Genomic DNA, 9,000 nt, shown 5'->3' with positions numbered 1-9,000 from the left:
ACCTTCCACCCTTTACCAAGTATATAGGTGCATTAAGATAAACAAGATAATATTGTGATACCCCAATAATAAACATGTTCCAAAAAGGAACGATCTCCAATCTTCACCTGCAACTAGCAACGCTATAAGAGGGGCTGAGCAAAGCGGTAACATAGCCAAACAACGGTTTGCTAGGACATGGTGGGTTAGAGGTTGACATGGCAATTTGGGAGGCATGATAAGCAAGTGGTAGGTATCATAGCATAGGCATAGCAAAAGAGCGAGCATCTAGCAAGCAAAGATAGAAGTGATTTCGAGGGTATGGTCATCTTGCCTGCAAAGTACTCAGAGTTGCCTAGATCCTCATAAGCGAACTCAACGGGCTCCTCCTTCACGAACTCATCTCTCGGCTCTACCCAAGCAAGAACAACAAGCAAAAGAAACAGAATCAACCACGTGCAATGCTCAAGCAACATGATGCAAACATGGTATGATATGCGGGATGTGATATGTGATGCATATGCATGATTTGCAAAGGAATGAAAGAACCTGGCCTCAACATGGAAATCCAAGAGTGCCACTGGAAAGGTGAGGTGATTCCGGTTGAAATCGATATAAAGATCACCGGAATCAGATGCACGGATTGGAAATGGCAAGCAAAACAAATATGACACCGGTCTGCGATAAACAACAAGTAACCATCTAAATGCATCAATAAAAACATTCTACAGCACTCAAACATGACAACAAAATACATGGCAGGGATCCACTCATGATGATTGAAAAAAGATGAACACTGAGCTACGGCTAATTCATCCATTAACAGGTTCAAACAAGCATGGCAAAAGTGCAAATGATAACAGGTTTCAGACTTAGCGAAATTAACACAAGTCTGGAATTTATCATCAGGAAGCAAACTTTAGAGCATGAAAACTACATTCTACAGGAACTTAACATGGCAAATCAAGGCATAACATGAAGCTATTCAAAGCACTTAACAAAAGTTCATTAGTGACCTTGAGCCAAAAGGGATCGAAAAATACAATTGCAAGCATGTGAACATGGCAAAAACATAAATAGATTCAGACTTGGTGAAAAACTGGAGCATGCAAAACAGTTAACGAGTAGGCATGTTTACGAGCTCGATGCACTCACTACGGAGCATGGCATGACAAACTAAGCATAGACCCGTCAATAAGACATGGCATAGGAGCTATACATGGCAAGAACAACATCATAGCATGCACGGATCAATAGCAACATCCTCGGCAAAATCGCTAAACATGTCAACAATCTGCCAGGATCATTTTATAGCAAAAGTAGAGCTCGATTGACTCAAGCTAGGGTGCTCCATACATCCAAACAAAGACATGTATGGATAGAGCACCACAATGTTAACAAAACATCCTTACTGATCATCCTCAAAAGAGGCACGGATCACTAGGAAACAATATGAACATATGGCATAAAAATAAATACAGGACAAGGACTTAGAATAATCCTAAGTCCCTGAAATTAGTATCAACGATTACGCTACTTTGCAAGCTTGTGCTAGTCACCACAAATATCACACAAATAAATGGCAAGCACCTCTGTAAAGATAACATGACATGTAACAAAACACATGTAGAGCTCAGGATCATAGCATGCAGACATAAATCATGGCAAAAATGACAAAATGCCATTTGCTGAAACAGATCTGAAATATTCCTCACATAGCCCTCTTCCAACAGAATTTTGGGCATCAACATGAGCTCAAATGAAAATTATGCAATGAGATGAAATGATGTACTCGTCGAGGCGAACATTTTGATATGCTACACGCACGAATCGGAGCTACGGATGCAGAGTTATGGCATGCGGAAAAATGCTAAAAGTTCTAGGGTTTCGGGGCAAAAGTCAACCGAGGTAGTTCCCAGATCTGGATCCAGATCGTGGCTTAACGTGAACCGAGGATCACCGGCCAGAGTTCGTGCTCGCCGGAGTAACTGTAACCGGACTTGGAGTGGGGCGGCGCCGTGGAGGTCGGGGACGACCGGAGAAGATGAGGCGGTGAGGGCGCGGGCAGAGCCGCCAGAATGACGAGGTGGCCGCGGGCTCGGTCGCCGGTGGAGGGACTTGCCGGCGTGGGCGGAGGTCGGCGCCGGTGGCGGAGGCGTCACCCAGAGAGAGTAGAGGCGGTGGCGCTCGGCGGCTTCTAGGCGGAGCGGGCGACGAGGAGACGAAGGCGCGGGCGGCGCGGGCCGAGCGGGCCCTCGCGGTGCAGCGAAGTGGGCGCGGGGCGGCGGCCAACCGCGTTGCGACACATGGCGGCGGCGGGTCAGGTCGGATGTGTCCGGCCTGGCGGACTTCGTCGGGCGGCGCGAGGAGGGGGAAGGAGCTAGGGTTTGGGGGTGTAGGGATCCTGGATTTTTGTGGAGTGATCTATTTATAGAGGTAGAGGGAGCTAGGAAGCTCAGAATGAGGTGCGATTTGCGGCCATGAGATCGTGATCGAACACTCTAGATGATGGAGAGGGTTTAGGTGGGTTTTGGGCTAGTTTGGAAGGGTGTTGGGCTGCAACAAACACGAGGCCTTTTCGGTCCCTCGGTTAACCGTTGGAGTATCAAACGAAGTCCAAATGGCACGAAACTTGACAGGCGGTCTACCGGTAGTAAACCAAGGCTGCATGACAAGTCTGGTCCAATCCGGAAATGTTTAAAACCCGCACACGAAAAGAGGTAGAAAGGACCACCGGAGGACATAGGAGCGTCGGAATGCAAAACGGACAACGGGGAAAATGCTCGGATGCATGAGACGAACACGTATGCAAATGCAATGCACATGATGACATGATATGAGATGCATGACAAAGACAAAACACACGGAGACAAAAACCCGACAACGAAGAAAAAAAATAACTTAGTGCCGGAAACGGGAAGAGTTGGAGTATAGATAAGGTAAATTACATCCGGGGTGTTACAACAAGACTTCACCAAGGAAAAAACCTCCCCTGCCGGGCAGGCGAGCCCGGTCAGGTCGAAGCCCCATTAAGAGCGAGTCACAAGATTTCCTCGATAGGCCTGCCGAGGTCCCTAGGGGCGAATCTCCTCGCCAAGACTCCACCGCTCCACCACACCGCGATGCAAGTCACTTATCAGTGTGGTGTCGAGCCCCTAATTGATTAAGTGGCTGCCATTTGGCACGTGGCAGCCATTTGGAAAGAAGATTCACCCTGCATGACACCCGTCCAGAGGCATGTCATGCAGGCAGACAAGAGGGTGGTTGAGCAGCGTGGCAGCCTTGCTGGGCTACATCCTCAGCATGACACCTAGCAGTGCATTTAATGCACTTTGGCCTAACTGCCAGAGTTAGGTACGATAGCACTGTTGGCTATCTAATCAGTGGATAATGACTGATCTGCCACTGTGGTAACCCCTTAGCCTATAAATGGAGGGCCATGGCAACCTAAAATAGGATTCGGACCCCTGTACACTCTTACGCGCGCAGCTGCTCTCCCCGAGGCAACCTTGCCGAGCTTGAGCGTTGCGTGTTCGTCACGGTCCTCCATCCAATCCACTAAAGCAGGAGTAGGGTTTTATGCTTCGCAGCGGCCCAAACATGGGTAAAAATCTCCCCGCTTCACCGCTATCGTGCTGCTCCACGACCTCCGCTCTTTGTGCAACGTGCATTCCCCCTTGCCGAACCACAAGGGGCCGATGGACCCATAGGTGATCGTGTTCTGCCACAACATAAGTGATTAAAACTTGCACAATTAGATGTGCTCACATGATCGACGGTCAGATGCTTTGCCTTTTTGTGATATTTTAGTGTGTCTATCTTTTTTTCTGTGTAATCTGTCATATACTTTTAGTTTACAAAAGATGTATTGTGAAAACTATGGAGTGCTTCAATGAGTTAAGTCTAAAATATAACCTCTGTATAGTTTAGCAGCAGAAACTGCAGATATCTTTCCTTCTAAATGCTACAAATTAACATGAACTTGGTCTATGAAAACACTCAAGTAACTAATCTTACATAAATCTCATCGATTCATTCTGTAGTAAATGATAATCTAGAAACTGAGGCAACCAACTGGGTTTCTGAATCCTAGTGTAGATTTCACTCGATAAATACGAGCCACTGGCCTTGCTTTCACCATTTTTTAATATTTCTTATCTGTTTTACTGCATTGTAAGTAAATGGCCACCTTATGAGCATTCCCACAGGATACCGACATCAAGGCAAACTTGCAACCGCCGGTGCAAGTCGGCGATGAAGGGAAAACTGGGCAGCCAAAGACAACTGATGAACCTTTAGGAGATTCTTGTTCATTTTTAGTAGCAGATGATGATAGTAAAAAGGTCTCCCATGAAGACATTGAACTATTAAGATCCAAAGATGTCTAGATTCTCTATGATTTCTGTGGGGACAATGCTGGTAACTGGAGCTTCGGCTATTAGTAAATAACTAAACATTTTTTGTTGTTGCAGGTCCAGAATTTAATAGAATGATGCCTACAGTTTTATATGAATAGAGGAGAAGTTGTTAGGACTCTTTCTACTCGAGCAAGGATAGAAACTGGTTTTACTACATTAGGTTAGGTTTTCATGTTGAGTTTGTCCTGCAACTCATTTGGCAGCAATGCCCATTTCTCTATTACTTATCACACGGATAATAACAAAAAATAAAAGAGACAAAGAGACACGGATTTTTACGTGGAAACCCTTGCGGGAGAAAACCATAGACGCATGAAGGTGCAATCACTATGAGAAGGAGTATTACAAGCACGAGACGACAGACCGTCTGAGATGCGACTACATGGGGTATATATGAGGGCAATACATGAGAGTCCTTGGAGGACAAGTAAAAGATTTGTACTCGTACGCGTCGGTACAAACGCAAAGGCCCACACTATATGTACTACGTCTAGTCCAATACGGTAGAATTTGGATCACAATATAACAATCTCCACCTTGAGCCAAATTCCCTCCAGTAGTCGAAGAAAGTAGACAACTCCATCCAAATCAGCATAAACACCTTGTGCGTCAAAGTCCATAGGACTAGTGAGAAATACTAACTAAGCCTAAGCAAAGCTCAAACTTATTGGTCGGAACTGGCTTTGTCATCATATCAACAGGATTATCATGAGTACTTATCTTGCATACATTCAAATTGCCTTCAGCAACACCATCTCGAATATAATGAAATCTGACAACAATGTGCTTTGTCCTCTCATGATACATTGGATTCTTTGTAAGATATATGGCACTTTGACTGTCAGAAAATATGGTAGGGCAAGATGAATCTCCACAAAGCTCAGTGTACAAACCTCTCAACCAGATAGCTTCTTTGCATGCCTCAGAAATAGCCATATACTCGGCATCAGTAGTGGAACAAGCCACAATAGACTGCAAAGTTTCTCTCCAACTCACAGCACAACCAACAATGGTGAAAACATAACCTGTGAGCGATCTTCTCTTATCCAAATCACCAGAAAAATCAGAATCAACAAAACCAACAAGTCCATCTCTAGTTTTCCCAAACTGTAAATAAGCATTGGAGGTACCTCGTAGGTATCTGAAAATCCATTGAACTGCTTTCCAATGCTTATTTCCGAGATTAGCCATGTATCTACTGACAACGCTCAATGCATATGATAAATCAGGACGAGAGCAAACCATGGCATACATAAGTGAACCAACTACACTTGAATAGGGAACTCTAGACATGTACTCCATATTTGCATTTGACTTAGGACATAAAGCTGATGATAATTTGAAGTGTGCAGCTAACGGAGTACTCATCGGCTTGGCATTATGCATATTAAAACGACAAAGAACTTTATCAATATATCACTTCTGACTTAGATATACTTTTCCAGATGGTCTATCTCTGGATATTACCATGCCAAGTATTTTCTTTGATGGACCCAAATCCTTCATCTCAAATTCATTACTCAATTGCTTCTTTAGTTCATTAATCTCTGACATACACTTTGCAGCAATTAGCATATCATCAACATAAAGGAGCAAATAAATAGTTGAACCATTGACAGTTTTCAAATAAACACAACTATCATAATTAGACCTTTTGAAACCTTAAGAGAGCATAAAGGTGTCAAATCTCTTGTACCACTGTCTAGGGGGTGGCTTCAATCCATAAAGAGATTTCTTTAACTTACAGACAAGCTTTTCTTTTCCAGGAATAACAAAACCTTCAGGTTGTTCCATATAAATATCCTCTTCTAATTCTCCATGTAAGAATGCAGTTTTAACATCCAATTGCTCAAGCTCTAAATCATTCATGGCAACAATACTGAGTAAAGTGCGAATAGAGCCTGCTTTATATCTTGTCTCATCATTAGGAGAAACACCTTCTTTCTTCTTGAAAACCCACTTGCAACGAATAGGTTTCTTCTCTCTAGGTAATTTTACTAAATCCCAAGTGCCATTCTTTTCAAGTGATTCCATCTCATCATGCATAGCAGTTATCCACTTATTACTATCAGCAGAAATAATAGCCTCGGAATATGAAGAAGGCTCAACATTACCTTCAATTTCTTATGTAACAGATAAAGCAAAAGAAACAATATTGCACTCTTCAATTAACCTGCCAGGTTTATTAATACCCCGTCAAACTCTGTCACGTGCGAGATTCCAACTGGGTGGAACAATAGGCTGATTTGGAGTGGGGGTGACATTATCATCATTAACAACGGGTTCATCATGTGCATCAACAATTTCATTACCAGATGTATCACCTAAATCAATAACATGCTCCACCTGAACAGTAGGCTCCTGAACAATAGGCTGTTGTTCACTCTCAACGGGAACATTAGTAGATGAAACATCATGTAACATAGCAAATTCATTAAAGATAACATTTCCGCTAATAACGACCTTCTGGGTTTCAGGATTCCATAATTTAAAACCTTTAACACCAGACTTATAACCAAGGAAGATGCACTTAACATCCCTAGGCTCCAACTTTTCATTATCAACATGAGCATAAGCAGTGCAACCAAAAACTCTCAACTATGAATAATCAGCAGGTGAACTAAACCATACCTCAATTGGAGTTTTCTTATTAAGATCAATAGATGATGAACGATTAATGAGATAACAAGTAGTGGAAACAGCCTCAGCCCAAAAACACCTATGCAAACCTGCATTGGACAACATGCAACGGGCTCCGGAAATAATGGTCCTATTTGATGAAGCTATGTACCTAGGGTAGGGTCATGGATCTGTCCAACATACCCTCCCCAAGGACATCTCTACAAAGAATCAGAAGCAGTCGAAGAGAAACCATCATCCACTCGACCATGAAGATGTGCTCACTCGACCACCAGAAGATGAGAAACCCTCCACTCTGCAACGGTCAGGACTTGAACCATAGCTTTATGGGCATTTACAACACTTTACTACAGACGTTACCAGTAACGCCCCTCCTTTATGAGCATTGAACCTTGTGTAACGGAGGAGAGCTGGGGTCCTGGCGCACTCTATATAAGCCACCCCCCTCCTCTGGGACAAGGGTTCACACTTTCTGTAATTTGCACACATATATTCAGTCGACCGCCTCTATTCAAACTCGATTCGGATCTCTATTCAATGTGTTTTCAATACCCTAACCTCCAAGGGATGAGACGCCCACGATACCCAATAGTGCCAGCCAAACCAAGCTAGTACACCATCCAGCCAGAATAAAACAAAGGAAAAGAAATAGAACGTACCTCCTTAAATAAATATCTCACCTATCAAACTCAAGCAAGAGTCGAACCGCTAGCTTTTTGTGGCCATGGGAACCGGCTGCCCTCAAACCCCCTTTTATTCTAAAAAAAGGGATCGGCACTTCTCATATAAATGGAATGGAATTTCTCGAATTTCACACAGGAGATCATCCTCAACAAGGCCTTGTGGGCTGCTGTTATGTTAGGTGTTTATGAATCTGATTGGAAGGGGACTTAGACCCGATGGATTGGGATATATAAGCTTATTCTTCCAACTGGATTGAGTCATAGTGCAACGTTACTTCTTGCTGGATCTGGATCGCAATATCAAGTTGCTTTCCTGCAGCACCTACATGGCCACATTTGCACTAACTTTGTTCACTGCTTGGTTTGACTGAGCTGTTCAAGAAAAAGGAAAGATGAATGCGTTTAAAATCTACGAGTTGCCTTAGTAAGAAAGTTCCTCCTTCTCGCTATAGAAATGATCTTTAAGACAACCTATCCGTTTCGGTTTTGAAGAAGACAGGAATGAGTCAGTGCCAGGTGTCCCCGGTCGTGATACACTAACCAACCAACTTAACCTATAGCGCTCAATCAAATGAAGTTTTGATTTCCCATATGGAGAAAAAGCTACCTTCAATCCATAGTGCCATCTTTCTCTTAAAATGACATTAGTTATGCTTTCTTCAAGATCGAGATCATCTAAGACCTATGTCTGATCCCGTCCAATAGCAGGTTTAGTGAGCACCACAGACCAATCCACCTACTTTGATAGCATAAAATCGTTCGGGGATTTTAATGTAAAAACACCTGCGCAGAGCTTGGAGAGCAGAGCACTCGGGTGCGATGGGTTGATTGATTCCATAGTAGGTTTCTGAGTTCATCAGGTGTGCTCGTGCCTGAAATGCTTTTCACAAGAAGCTAGTCAGAAAAAGGGGCACGCAGCTACGCGATTCTAACTGCTCTTGGTTTTGTAACTCACTGCTCTTGGTTTTCTACGTGGGAGTTGGTCCGGATAACATATCTTAACGAGGGATATAAAAGGGCGAAGGTCAATGAAATGGGGTCCTTATAGGTATCTGCCCATGTTCAATCACTGAAGTAATGAATCTAAACAAGAAAACGAAGTAGAAGTGAAAAGCTTTTCTAATATATTTTTATATCTCTTTGCTCAGTTTTCCCCTTTAATGTCCCTCTCCATTATTATTCATAGTAATGTGCTCCTCGCTGAGCTTTATGATTTCCATTGTCATTCTTCCCTCTCCTCTCTGATTGCTTTTCATCGTCTCTTTGCGTTTACCCTATTT

At 43.3% G+C, this 9,000-nt stretch overlaps 1 pseudogene; it reads left to right on the top strand.

Annotated features, from left to right (window-relative positions):
• Window positions 1-4,214: 4,214 nt before the first annotated feature.
• The window catches only part of LOC125552782, a 42,703-nt pseudogene continuing 37,917 nt past the window's right edge, over window positions 4,215-9,000 (top strand).

The sequence above is a fragment of the Triticum urartu genome, chromosome 1 (genome assembly GCF_003073215.2).
Source record: "Triticum urartu cultivar G1812 chromosome 1, Tu2.1, whole genome shotgun sequence".
NCBI classification, from domain to species: Eukaryota; Viridiplantae; Streptophyta; class Magnoliopsida; order Poales; family Poaceae; genus Triticum; species Triticum urartu.
Note: the sequence above shows the minus strand (reverse complement) of the source record. Positions and strands in the feature narration are given on the sequence as shown.